Genomic DNA, 15,598 nt, shown 5'->3' on the forward strand with positions numbered 1-15,598 from the left:
TTTTAGTGAAAATCCGAGACGGTGGGGGGGCTGGCATTTAGACAGCCCCCCCAAATTGACTTGCTAATTTTGGTGTTTTCAGTTTGTGCACAAACGAAATTTTTGCGTGCACATTCGTGCACAAACGATGCTCTAACGTTTGGCACCATTTTGGTGCAAATCGGAGAAGGTGGGGGGGCTGTCTAAATATACGTCTCCTTCTCCTCTCTTTCACTGTCAGTGTGTCGCCCTTCTGTCACACCCATATATCTCTGGCTTTCAACCCCTCGTGCTGTCTCTTTCTTTATCTTGTTCTGCCACTGTCCGCTCTATTGGTTTCCACTTTCTGCATTTCGCTGCTTCTTTTTCTTTTCCTCATCTTTTCCCCTAGATATCTCTCTCTTATATTTCTTCTCATATCCCTTTCTATTTGCTCCTATATCTTTCAGTTTCTATTTTCCACATATCCCTATTTCCTTCCCCCATTTTTCTTTCAGTTCCCTATTGTATATTTCTCCTTCTTTCTTTTTCTTATTCCTCTCACATCTTTCTCATTCTTCCAATATATTTTTCTCTTTTTGTTATTCCTTTCGTATCTTTTCTCCCGTCTCTGTTTTCCTCCCACACTGTTCTCTCTTTTCCCTCTCTCTATTGTATTTTTCCATCTCTCTCCCATCTCTAGTTACTAGACTCCATCTCTGATAAAGATTGAAGAGATCTCTAATCCATGCACAAGGTTTTTCAAATCCACAATGGCCCTTCTTATCTTAGAACATTAATCATATTGGCACAGTTTCGTTCCCTGTCTCTGTCGTTTATTTAAGCCTTTTGTTATCACTCTGAGTCTGCAAATCGATAATCTGTACAGGGATTATCTTTGGGAGATATAGGCGTTTCCTGAAAGCAGCAGTGTGTAAATTTGCCTGTCTAAATTGATAATAGTATTTTTCATTCCAAGTATTGCGTGCAGTGTATTAGCAAGACGAACATATTAATATTTTCTTTTGATCTTTATGGAGCGTCAATCTGTGCTTATTTTTTCTTCCGTTGTCGATCGTAGTTTGTATAACAAAGTATTACTTATCTAGCAACTTAAACTGATTAAAATGTTTCTTTTTTTTTAGTTCTTCTTTTGAATATATTTTTTAATCAAATACTATAATACTATTTGTGTTACACTAGTATAATTCAATAATACATATACTATACTATACACATACTATTAGTATTATTATAATACTATATTTAACTATTCGAACTAGTGTGAAAAATACTTCCAGATTTTAACAAAGTACTATATTTCTCTTTCTATTTCCTCCTGTAATTTCTCTTTCTTGCTGTATCCTTCCAGGTCTTTCTTTTTCATCTCACACATTTCTTTCTCTTTTCCTCTATCTTGCTCTCTCTTTCTTATTTCTCTCGTATGTTTCTCTCTTTCTTATCCTCTATATCCCCGTCTCTCTTTTACCTCCCATCTTTATCTGACTTTATTTTCCCCTCTCATCTTTCTCTCTCTCTCTCTCTCTCTCTCTCTCTCTCTCTCTCTCTCTCTCTCTCGTTAAAAACTTCGAATTCAATGAAACTGAAGTCGAATATGTATGAGATTATCTGTGTATAAATAGTGTAGTGTATTCACAATTTAACCTGGACAAATTAATTTTAAAAAGTTTTATGCTATTTTTAGAATGGTTCACAAAAGTGGATGATTTTCTTACAATACTATACGCAGTACTATATACACAGTATTATACCATGCACTTAATGTACACTGTTCTATAGAACGCTGCATGCTGAACGGTGCCACATCGTCTGCGGAAACCAGCAGCAGTTCTTGTTCCCCTTTCGCTTTGTCATTCCAATAGATGGCACCACTGACTAAGTACCCGCATCGTTTCGTGGACGCTGTTATAATTTCTATATTGGCCGAATATATACAAACAGATGGGAAAATGAAACAATTGAGTGCTCATAGTAACAACTTCAAATTTAAAGCTGTTTTAATTCGTTGTGTCTGTGTGCTGTATTTTAGGCACTCTTAGTCATTTTCTTCTGTTCAAAATAATTGCGATGAATAACCCCGATGAAAATGGATCACCCAATCCTTATTCAGGACCTAACTGATAGCGCTCATATCGAGACGAGACATATCAACCGGTCTCCATGGGGGAGGGGTGAACTATAAAGCGCTATAAAGCCAAAGGCCCGAAGTTCTAAATTTGGTGATACTTGAATGTATCATTATGTTTTTCCAACGATCCATTTCGTCCGTGCATCACTCATTCTCATCGTCTCGATTAGCCCAAGAGGTAGTAAAGCGACGTAGAAATAGAAAATAGATACTTGGCAGTTTCTCGGCCTCTTGCCAAGCTGTCTCGATCTCGAAAAGTAAGTCTTGTCTCGAAATAGAGGCGTACTGTATAAACAGGATATGCAGCGTAAATACGTCTTTAAGGCAAACAACTATCCAAAGTTTATCTTGCTTACGCTAGGTCCTTTCAAAACTGAATATATGCAACCAGGCAGCACAAACTCAAAATTGCCACCAATGGACTGACTGACTGACTTTGTAATTACCAAATGAGATAAATTTTTAATACTCGTGTCTTTTTTCTGCCCATGGAAATTGTTGGAGTGGATTTTATACTCTTTGCGGAGTTTGATGGAAATTGCACGAACAAAATTATCTTAGAATTGCTTTCTCATACCCCCTCTCCCGCATTTTCTCTCATCCCCAAACCGTATCATTGTGCATGTTTTCTTTGTACATTCCATGGAGCATATCTGTTACAAGCAAATTATATCTTCAAAAAATATTTTAGTCTTCATTCAACACTGGTAAAAAATCAGTTTGCATACATAAGCTAGAAAATTTATCAAAGCTGGCTTTTTCGGTTTTAGAAACATTAAAGCTTCTACATCATATTAATTTCCATTTTCACTTGATTTTTCAAGACATCTATGAATGTTACATAGAAAAAATGGAGTCTCTTCACAATTATTAAAATAATTTGAGAATGAAAAAGTACATACATTTATAATAAATTCAGCATACGAAATTTACTATAAAACTAAACGTTCGTGATAATTCGCAATTGTGTTCATATTTCGCATTTAACATCCCATTTCGCGGTTGTCTGTATTGTTTCGTCGACAGATTATTAGTCAAATCCTCCTAGTTTGCGAATATTAAATCAAATCAACTGTTTTCAATCATGCGTGATCGTCACGGTCTGCATAAATACTTACATCAGGTAATCACTATGAACAATATATGACGCATCTCTAATATTGGTATGACTGAGGAAGTCGCACAGTAAAATAAATATGGTTTTGATACATATTTCAAATATGTTACAACCACAATAAGTAACACTTCTCTTTTTTCCTTAGTACTATACAACTCTTCGTAGATTTACATGAATCTAAATTACACAGTAACTGCAAGAAACACACTCTCCTAATCTCGCAGCCTCACACATGCACATGTTTCTTCTATCAGATTATGCAACGTAATAATTACTTAAAACATCAACTTCATATCAGAAACCATACTTTGTCCATCAAAATTTTACTTGAACTCTCAAAAGCCTAATGCAAGGTTCGTACATGTAAGTACGTGTGAAGAACATTGCTTGGATGACAAGGATATCTGTTCCCATGCTTTTATCCAAAATATCTATACGAGCTACACTATATCCTGTAAGAACAAAAGGATCGTAATTAATAACCTGTAAAGAATGCAATAGAAATGTTTTTCTAAACTATATTGTCAGCAATGATAATGATTTTATCCGATGCTAAAGATCACACTGTATTTTAATGTATTTATGTATAATTTAATATACTTTTTATTGTATTTTGTATTGTTCTTTTACATTTTAGGTATTACCTCATTACGTAATATGTATTATAAATTTATAACATATATATTCTTATGGTTAGCTGATTTTCAGCAGAATAATATGAGTATAAATAAATAAATCAGTACACAATAGGCTATTATATAACAACCTTTTAAAAAATAATTAAACATTAAACATCTTACTTCTTGCTGTTCCTTACAAGGAGACTGGTACTAATATATGACTGATGACAGTACATAAAACTTTGTTTACCTAAATACAGGGTAAAAAAAAATGAATGGTGCGGTTATAGATGTCAATAAAAAAAATATTTTTCAACTTACGTTATTGCAGCAAACACTGTTAGAGGCGGAAACTGTCGCAGTTTTTGCTATGGGAGTTAAAATAATCTTTTTGATAAGCTGATTCCAAATATGGCCTCCATTTTTCTCTATCACGTAAGGATTTTCAACAAAAAACATTCTCCCTTGGCCCCCTCGTTCCCCGGATCTTACGCCGTGCGATTTCTTTCTATGGGGGTTTATTAAAAACAGGGTTTATGCACAACCAATGCCAACTTCCATCCAGTACCTTCGTGATCGGATAATGCATGCAGTGCAGGACATTACAGTGGACATGTTACGCCGTGTCTGGAACGTGTTTGAATAGCGTGTTGATGTGTGTCGTGTGACCAGGGAAGCCCACATTGAAGGATTGTAATTTTATCTCACATATCAAAAACTGGGACAGTTTCCTCCTCTAACAGTGTTTGCTGCAACCACGTAAGTTGAAAAATAAAATTTTATTGACATTTATAACAGCAACGTTCATTTGTATATACCCTGTATATTTCTAAGTACAGCCAAGGCCATGCTGCGTCAATAGTTCGTTCAATAAACATGAACGGTTACGTTCGTGGTCACCAGGCGTGTCAGCGTTAGGACATGCACCAACGGCGGTAACAACACCGACTTTCATAATGAATTGACCATCTCACGTGCGAAATATTTCTCACTTTCTGTCAACCATCCTTTTGTTCCTTTCATCCTCTTTCTCTTACACGAATTGGTAGTTGACCCAAGCACTTGCCCAAGAAAAAAAATCGGGTGGAGTTTTGACAGTCATAATTTTCATAAGTGTGTGTGTGTTAGTACACACACACAGATAATTTCTAATATATACATGTATATACAGGGAAATCTCATATTCAACACACTCTTTCTCTGCGAGTTAATTGTTTTCCAATTTCTCGAATAAAAATTTGAAATTTCCAAGAATTTCCGACTATTATAGTGCAGAAATCTTCGAATTTTTGTTACTTGAGAGAGAGTTTAAAAGTCAAGAAAGTTTTCGTTACAACATAGAGCAGTCAGTTGTTTACATATTTCCAATTCATCTATAGGCAAGAAATTGAGAATATCTCCATTTGAATATTCTGATATAAAAGTAGTTGTAATTGGCAATTTTTTATGTATTGTGCTGTATTTTTAGTACTGTTATTTCGAATAATTTCGGGAGAAGGGGTTGCACGCAACCCTCGTTCCGGGTACGCCCTTGAGTAGAGAAAAGAACCTTTCAGTGAAACTGGAGACAAACCATTGCAGGCAACGTGATTCAATCATTGTAACATTTCGCTCGGGACAAAGCATTGGGCATTCCGGACACACGATGCAGCATTCCAATCAGACTGGCACATGGTTGTCAAGCGTATTATGTATGATGTTTTTGCAGTTACTGATAAGAAGCTAATATCAGATTTGCTGATAACTGATGATGTTCAGATCCGATGCCAGTGATCATGTTAGATTTCATTTCTTTTTCTCAGGTACTTTCTTTCTATCTATCTATGTTTATAATTTTCTTTCCTTCTGGGCCTCCCCGATGTCGTGATGGAGAAACTACCGCCTTGTAAGCAAGGGGTCTCGGGTTCGGTCCTCGGAGGAGAGACGTGGCACAGTGGTTCGGATCTCACTTTAAATTGCAAATCCAGTCTATATTGGCCCTTCTGAGCGTAAAGTGGACTTAAAACAAGCTTTTTATCTATCCCGTTACCCGTAGGGTTACCAGACGTCCGGTTTTTCCGGGACATGTCCTACATTTTAGCCTTATGTCCGGCGTCTGGAAGGAATTTGAAAAATATCATAAAAGTCCTACATTTTGAGCGTCACATAATATTAATTAGGAAAATACGTGTTTCAGTTGAACAAAGAAAATCATGCAAGTTATAAAAGTCATGGACTGCACTTCCAAACTCAATAGTGAAATTTATTTTCATTCAGTCATTGCACAAAAAGAAAATACAAGTTTGTTTTGCTATAACAGAAACTGAATAAATTTATGAATAAGTTTTGGGGCCACGTTCTGATGATGTCATTGTTGGATGCATGAGCGAAATTTCTTTCCTTGGGGTTTTTACTGATGGAACAAGGTATTTCCCGTTGTTATTCAATACTTTGATTGTAAAGCACGGGGATATAGAGAACAAAGTAATTGAACTAAAAACTACCCCAGATGAAACTTCTGGAACCATTTCAAGTTACGGTAATTGCTGAATCATGATGCAAATATTGAGAGTACTTTCATTACAATCATCAGAACGGACTCGTGAGAGAAATAATTCTTTTATAAAGTCTGTAAAACGTTTGGTCCTGGCTCAATATATGTTCAAAGAGTTTGACTGTTCCAGTGTCTCAGAAATATATTTTGACTAAACCTGAAATTTTTAGAAGTGAATTGTTTAGTTTTGATTACAAGTTTGGGAATTTTGCATTTAAGAATTCGTTAAGAAATCATATTTTAAAAAACTGAAAAGTGCCAAATTTTAAATTACTTTCCAACTCGTTCTAGAAATGTGTATTATTTGTTGCGAGTGTTTTGGGTCCTACATTTTGACTTCATCAATCTAAAGTCCTACATTTTGGGACATTATGTCCTACATTTCCCTTATAGTGATCTGGAAACCCTAGTTACCCATCACTCTTTGCGCTTTCTTTCTACTTTCCCTTTCCTATTCTCCACCCCCATGTCTTCATCGCTCACCCTGTGGCAACACCTTCTTCGATATAAAATAAGACCGTTTTAAGAACAGTTAAAAAAAAAGAACGTGAATATTTCATTCACCTTTTTCAGTTAATGTGCAGTTTCGGACACTTCTGGATTGTAACAATACCATATGAAGTCGGTGGGTTTGTCCCACAGACCTCTAATTATAGACTGGAAACGATGCGCTTTTGTTTGAAGCCGCGCAATTTCAATCGCGCATAGCCCGGGGGTGGAAATATGGCGGAGATGCGCATTAGAGGTTGTTATTGTTTTCATTTCTTATTTTATGAAGAAATTATTTGTACTCAATTGTTAAGTGGAATATGTAGAGTTATATCGTTATTAGTAAACTTAAAAATTGCAATCTTATGACTCACAATCTTAAAAATAGATGTTACAAGTGGATATGTGATGGTATGCTCGTCGCCAACATAGCAAAACTTCGAAACTTTTGGCTTCAAGTTGACCCATGTTAAGAGGCTTACGTTTCCGGTCTGGTACCTGGAGGTCTGTGATTTGTCCGTAACTATACAGTACCATTGTGATGGTTTCGCATGGAAAAAAATGATTTGCATTATTTTACGTCGCTTTTTGTACCACTTTTGGCGCATTTGCGAAGATGGGGATGAGTGATGATGTGATGAAATTGATGGATGGAATGGACACTCACCAACATCCATGCCCAACCCGGGATTAGAACCCGGGACCCCTGGCGTCGTAGCGAGATGTGCTAACCATTCCTCCACGGGGTCCGGCATCTGGAAGAAAAAATATATTTTATAACCAGGGTTCATTAATTAAGGCTGCATATTCACTAAAGCAATAAAGTAACTACGAAATACTTCAATCTTTATAGCGACATCAGATAAACCGACATGGCTACATCAGCCGATACCGACAAAGTACCTATTATTCTGTCCCAATCCTATTAAAAATCCAAGCATTGACATGCATGTGTTACATTTAATCTAATGATGAGAGCTTGCGTGTAGAAAATATTTGTACCGTCAGCAGATTTCGTAGAGGCACGCATCACAATATAAGATATGCAAATTACCTTGAAACAAATCTAGCTCACACATGGCGCAAGGGAGTCAATAATATATTTTTTGTTTACAAATTTTTCTTACTTGCTTCATTTCCTTTGGATGTTGATCTTATATTTCATGTCTAGCAGATGCCTACAATGTTTGCAATTCATCAAAACAGCTGTGAGGTATCTTGTTTTCTCAAAGGACTATCGCAAGTAAAATAATTAGAACAGCTGTTGCCATTCCAGAAGAACTCATGACTACGTTTCGTAATTACTCGGACATGCTATTAGCAACGTTATGTTTCACACAAAAATGCTCAAACTTACACATTTTAAACGTTTAAACTCATAGATTTTAACTTTCGAACAGGATTTATTCTAGGGAAACTTACATCATCGAACCAAACGATTCGTAAGAATTTATCGTTACGTCAGACACGTATGCATTTTTTACGACTAATTTAATTGTGACATGGACGATTAGTACCCTTAGTTTTTGTCGACGTTTAAATTATTTGGAAGTCGGCGCACATTGGCGATAGATCGAAGAATTTGCGCAGGGTGTAAGGCAGGCCCGTACACAGGGTGATTTTATTTTCAGGTGGGCGGGGTCAGATACATAGCCGGATTATTTTTTTTTTTTCGGAGGCACAGCAAGTGCTGTTGTAAGTGTATATAATACACAAACACACACAGCGTGTTCCGCTTAGAGGGATCGAGATATAAATGCTCACCGTTTAAAAACCGAGGAAGATATTGCTGTGATTTTGATTTTACAATATAAAGAAGCTATATTGAATCCACGTGCTTGTGCATACGCAAGCATTACAACGCATTACAAATGCAGCTACTGTGGTCACTCCACAGATACTACAGAGCACTTGGCGGGAGCTTGAATACCGTTGTTTAAATGTCAACAGGGCAACTCAAGGCGCACACATCGAGTTGCATTGACCATTTTCCTAAACTATGAGAGTTTCTACATCAAGGATGTAAAAATGTGTTAATAAATCATTATTGACACTTGAAATTATCAATTAACACGCTGTATACATATATATACACACACACATACATACATACATACATACTTACATATGTATCGATCCACGGCCGTCAGCCCATCACCAGCTTAGTCCCCTCGAATGACCAAGACCGGGCGTCGCTGCCTATTTCTCTTAGTTCTATGCCTCGACTATTTATCAGTACCTTCGGGACATGAGAGCCCACATCCCAGAGTTCGGGTAATGTTCTGCTTCTGAATTTAAACGTACACTTCTATATAATCTTAAATCTAAGTTTATACATTGTAACTCTTTTAGATGCTTTACTTATTCATCGTGACCGCACCCACGTTCCACTGACCAGTGAGAACGCTCATGCGAGTCACGAGGGAAGCAGCACCTTTTGAAACTGACACACTTGTGGGTCAATAAGGCCTCCATCCCACTGACCAGTGGTGGCGGGACACCCCGTCAAACCAGAAGTCTGCCAATCAACCAAATTGATATATATGTATAATCATAATTTACTTTTCAAAGAAACCACACTTTATCAATTACTGAATTTATTACATCTTAGTTCCCAAAATACCCATCAACAAAAGTAACACAAAGTGAAGATTCTTGTTTTGTACATTAATCGAATATTTTACAGATCTCAAGCATAGTTGGAGAAAAATGAAAATATACAAACTTCTTGTCATGTTAAAAGTAAAAATTTACTTAACAACTTCAATTATCTGGTAGGAAACTTGATGCTGAATAACCATAAAGCCAAGAGCACTCCATTTTCTACTACATATCCTAATCCTTTAAAGATTTAAAACAACCGTAACTTGATTTCAACAACTGGGTATATAAACAATCTCACAAAAGGTCGAAGTTACGACTGGTATTCAAGACTTTACCAGAACAAAATTTATTAATAGATTATCAGTCATAAACTCAATATTCCTGCTTCTATAATCTTTTCACACAATATGCTCTTTGGAATTCAAGAGGTGTACTGCCAACTTCAGGGTCTACCTCAAAAACATTCATAATACAATAACAGGGGAACCATTGTCTACCCTTTATAAAAGCCACTTCGGCCACATACATTACAAATATCCACTTGGAATTCTCTTAACACAATATAGAAACCAATTTCTACCCTTTAGAAACGCCGCCGGCTACTCATATCACAAAAGCAGTACAATAGAATATCACTTAAGGAATCCCCCCCCAAACAATATTCGGCCTATCACTTATTTTAGCTATTTCAATAATTTCTACAACAACAACGCAATAAATGAAACCATTAACTGTTTTAATGTCGCAAGTATTCAGATTCCGATCGGATATGTATTCTATATTCGCCAAGATATTAAAGTACACCTTCTGATCAGAAGTGTGCTCTCGGATTAATGTTACTAAAAATTTCAAATTTAATTAATGAACTTCCTGACCAGGAAAGTTCCGAAAGATTGTTAACTTGCACCTCCTGACTAGGAGAGTGTTCTCGGTTTAAAACAACTAAAATTTAAATTTATTATCGGAACCTCCTGACCAGGATTTGATTCGATTTGATTTAGTTTATTTTACTTCGCGTTTTGTGCCTCTTGGTTAATTTGCGAAGGTGGGGATGAGTGATGAAATGATGAAATTGATGAATGGACATTCACAAACAACCAAGCCCGACCGGGATTCGAACCCGGGACTCCTCCTGACCAGGAGAATTCCTTGATTCTTAATGAGTTAGGTTATGTATTTATAAAAGAATTAATTAAATACAAGCACCAAAATCCCCTTTAAAAACCATATTGACGAACACTAGTCCCCAAAGGTAGCTTCCGGAAAACACCAGACATTGGGGAAGGGAATCCTGACCAGCCACTCCCCACACAATGCCCATATTCTCTCAGCCTGGACCCTGACGCGCGATGTGATAACCTTAAGAATTGGAAATGTAATAATCATTGCCAACGAATCTCCCCATATTTATAGTAGTGGTATTGCGCAATTCTCTTCCCTAAACAAAAGATTTGGACAACGGAAAGTTATTTTTAGCCCACAACAATTACCCCTTCCAAAAGGCATACAGAAAGAAACACAATGAAAGGTAAATTTACTAATAAACCCGCGCAGCGCCGACCGAAAAAGAACGCATTGTTGACAAAAGAAAAGAATGCAAGCTTCAACTTGCTCTGCGTTCTTTATCGCCCGGCAGAAACTGCGTTGCAATTTAACTAAGAAACATTTATACTTCCTTGAAAAATAAAAGTCCTTAAAAGTACATACACGAGGGTATGTAATTTGAATAGCAATGAAATTTACCAATATTTCTCAATCGTAACAAGCTGTGTGGGAGTGTGTGTGTGTGGTGTAGAGAAATTACTGGAGGCATTTTCCGTTTAAGGCATATTGACGCTATATAATGTTATTTTTGCCTTCTATAGACAATATTCATGTACTCTGTAACGTTTTGCTGATTCCGATGTTACGAATTCTCGAAGAACGGCATTTTCTAACCTACGTATAAGTGTGCAACCACGTGATAAAATTCACGGTTGACATTGACATTTATTTCTGTCAGAGAGCGAAAAAACTGTAGTATGATAGGGATAGTCTGTATTGTATAGTACTTGTGCAATGTAAATACCTCTTACAAAACGTACGAATTATTTTTTTATTGCAAACGAATCAAATAGCCTACAATAAGCAACGTAATATGTTTGGTCATGGATGAGGTTTCTCACCCATTTGGCTCATTATCGTAAATTGCTCAGTTTCTATACCGCCGTAATTTGAGAGTTTAAATATATATACTTTCTTTTTCCTTTATAATTTATTTCCGGTCAAGGTGCAGCTTATTAGTGGGAGGAGATGGGTTACATTGTGTTGATTTGGATAATAAATTGAAAAATATATTTAAATTAGATTTGATCGTAATTTTGTTTTAAAAAAATATTTTGATTTTTGGCTCTAGGGCATGCACACATTGCCCGTCGCTCTCATTTGTGTAGGTGAGATAAATCGTGACATAGTAGGCGTACCGGAAGGTGTGCCTAGTTGGTTTAATATCCAAGTTCCTGACTTTCCGAAGTATTTTTAAAAAACTTTCCAGACTCCTGTATAATGATTTTACTTGCTAATAAATAAATTTAATACTTCAATTTTCCAAGTTAATTAAATGAATGAAGTTTGTTGAACTTTGTTGAAAATAAATTAAAACTAAAAGGACCTTTTTAATTCCAATATTACCCTCAAAGGGAACTTCTTGGGAAGGAAAAGCGAAATGTGTTTTTCGTTTTCCAATCCTGGCAAGCAAAAAAAATAATTTAATTCCCCTAACTTTTCCAGGTCTTTAACGCTTTTAAAAAAAAATTATGTGTTGTTAATGACCATCTCACTCTTAGCCTGATTTCCCTGACTTCTCCAGTTACTTCACGATTTTGAGGTCGGTGGAAACCCTATAAATGAATTTTCTGAAGGGAACTGATAAGTGAAGTGACTTCACCCTGGCAGTGTGTCTGCTGGCATAATATTGCTTCCGTGGAGTAATTTCGCTTTCAGAATCTTATCCGACAGTAAAAATAAATGCCAGTGTCAACTTCACGGTAGCTAGATTCCAAATGCAAATAGGGTGCGATATATTGGCCTGCTAATGGACAAGAGCCTCACATTCAAAGATCATAGCATGAACTTAGCAGATCGGATAGGACAACGATATCCAGTCCAACCAAACCAAACGCTGTCGATGGCCAGAAGGCTCAACATCTTTCAACTTCTGATCCGGACCCTCCTGACCTACGCATGCGTGGTATGGATGCTCAGTAGTCCAAGCCATCTAGTCAGACTTCAGTGGGTGCAACACAAAGTACTGCGGATAATAGCAGCAGGAGACAGATACATACCAAATGCAATGATCCGAGATGTCCTAGATCAGGAGACTATATTATGGTGAGAGCAAGAATGAAGTTTTGGGCAGCACAACCGCACCATCCAAACCCAACGATTAACATGATTGGACAAGCCAACCCCAGACGTCATGTATTCAAGCTTCCTCGTTTGTAGAATTGCCTCGTCGTCGTAGTCGACGCAACCTTATTTCGCCACTGTATGCTGTTGTAGTCGTAATCATTCAGTCGCCGTTGATGTCTTTGCCGTTAACGCCGTCTTTCCTTAGAAAGAAATTCAGAAAGAAAGAAATGAATCCGCCGGAAAGAACGAGCATCCTAACAATCTGGATCTCAAAATGTGAAGCCAGCGACTTCAGCCAAGACTGATACACAAAATAGTCCATTACTGTGACAGTTGTGGGAAGGACATGTAGAGATGCGAGTAATTCAACTCAACATCCCATTTAGAAATATTGGAAACTCTAAGTCAGAGTCCTAATAAAAGGGTTCGCACTCACTAATAGACAAAACCCGACCTGATAAGACCCTGACCTTGAACCACGAAGCTATTGAATGAGATTGCATACCTATAGGATAGAAAATGCCATTTTCATCAGCTTCCAGCATCGAATCGAGAAATCAACGATCGAAACCTTACCAAGAAAAGCTGTTGCCTTGGTGACCTCTACTCACTGTGAAAGTTGTAGGTTACTGCCACCCCCTGTGTATTTATGTTCAAAACAATCTTCTACGTATATATATAAAAATGGATGTGTGTGTGTGTGTGTGTGTGTAGGTTTGTATATTTGTTTGTTCCGGCATAACTCTCGAACGCCTGGAGCAATTTCAACCAAACTTGGTACACGTATCACTTGTAATCTGGAAATAATATTTTGGGCTAAGACACCCATGGCACCCCTAGGGGTGGGGTGGGAATAACCGATATTAAATTCAGCACAAACAGACATCCTTTACTCTATGCAATCCGCACATCGATAGTGTTTCTCGGATTGTCTAACATTCAGGCTGTTTTGCGATTGCGAATGGAATCCATAGTTTTCGTAACACTCCCAATGCGGTTGAACACCAAGTTCATCACCTATCGGCGTGGAGGTGAGAGGGGGTGAAAAATTAAATGCCACAAATGACCTAGATTAGTGTCGAATCCATAGTTTTCAGAGTCGCTAAGCTAATTGGTGACATTCACGATCACATTTAAAATTAGTTACATTTTACACTATAGTTAGAATTAATTATTTTCTTGTCTAATACAAGATTGGGATAAATAAATACCCGGGCAAAGCCGGATAATCAGCTAGTTACAAATAAAAAGAGAAGAATAGTTTCCGTAAAATGAATTCCGATTGACAGAATCTCGTAAATAATATTCTACTTAATTACCTGAATGTTTTAAGACAGTAACGGTGTCTTCTGAAAGCACAAATTCTTTACCAAAAATATCTATCAACTCTCCTGCTGTGAAGTGGATTCTCCTATTTACATTATATTAATTAATCCTAAGCATTCCTGGTAAAATGGACATCAGTTGCAGAAAAACCCTGATGTTTTTTTATCCTTCTACTCAGTGGTGGCGAAAACGGTCCACAGACTTTGCGGTGCGGGCGGAGAGATAAATGCACCCCTTCTCCCTCATATTATTGGTTTTGTACAGCCATTGAGGAGCCTTGTTCTACACTGAGAATAGTATACAAAACTCTCCTTTATGAAAATTAACGTGAAATATTAATGACACTGTAATAACTGTTTTTGACTCGTGAAAAATCAAAAGAGTTATAACAATGTACTCAGTAGTCTACAGAATGACCTACCTAACCAATAGTTGTGCAATTGTCTCCAGTTATACCAAGTTCGAGGTTGACGCAGAGGAAAAATGTCGGGACATGGATTCAAATGAATGGACTGTTCCGTCTAAATCGGGGCATCTGGTAGCCTTGCATCAATGGTTATAAAACTAAAATTACCAAATATTACAGACCGGATACTTCTTGAGCGTGCGTCTCTCCACAAACAACCCATTCATTTACGAAAAGGCCAGTTTGGAAATTCTTGCAAGAATTGAAAAAACGTCAACGTTATTTTCGTAGGTTTTTATAGGTTCGCCTTAAAATACTTCATAGCTCGAGGAGGGGTGGGGGAGCTTGGTCCCCCTCCTTGGGTACGGGCCTGGTGTAAGGAGTAACCTTCTGTTAAGGCACCCTAAAGTCAAACTCACTCACACGTAGTACATCCCGGTTACTGCTTCTTACAGGCCAACAAAGCTTTATGGTCTGGACCCAAGGTCGGGATATTACTTTGTGGGGAACACGTTGTCCTGTGTTTGTCATTCTGTATGCTGAGTGTCCCTTTACAGCCTCAGCTTTTAATCTAGTTAAGGAAATTCTAGTCCTCAAACAATATAGCTTTAATTCTTGTTAGGTTATGAATGAATGATTTAGTTTTAAAAGTTGAGTAAGGAAGTTTGAACAAACATATTTTCTTTTCTTTGGCCCCGTATTGCGTGGCGGGCAAAAATAACCTAGGTGCTGATGTGCTCATACTATAAAAATCAATCCGGCCGGCCTCGATAGCGGAGTGGTTAGCACAGCGCGCTACGACAACAGGGGTATCGGGTTCTAATCCAGGCCTGGGTGTTTGTGAGTGTCCCTTCATCCATTTCATTGTATCATCAATTATCCTCATCTTCGCGATTAACCAAAAGTGGCATAAAAGCGAAGTAAAATAAAGCAAATCAATCAATCAATATAAAAATCAATCGAATAATTTACGCCGTTGCCAATTCTGTATCGGCAAAGCTGCTCA

The 15,598-nt window shown here is 37.3% G+C and overlaps 1 protein-coding gene across 3 annotated transcripts in view; it reads left to right on the top strand.

Annotated features, from left to right (window-relative positions):
* Mgat4a (alpha-1,3-mannosyl-glycoprotein 4-beta-N-acetylglucosaminyltransferase a) overlaps window positions 1-15,598 on the top strand; it is a 534,709-nt gene that overhangs the window by 200,123 nt on the left and 318,988 nt on the right. The window lies entirely within an intron of this gene.

The sequence above is a fragment of the Lepisma saccharinum genome, chromosome 8, assembly GCF_977018435.1.
Source record: "Lepisma saccharinum chromosome 8, izLepSacc3.1, whole genome shotgun sequence".
In the NCBI taxonomy this organism is placed as follows: Eukaryota; Metazoa; Arthropoda; class Insecta; order Zygentoma; family Lepismatidae; genus Lepisma; species Lepisma saccharinum.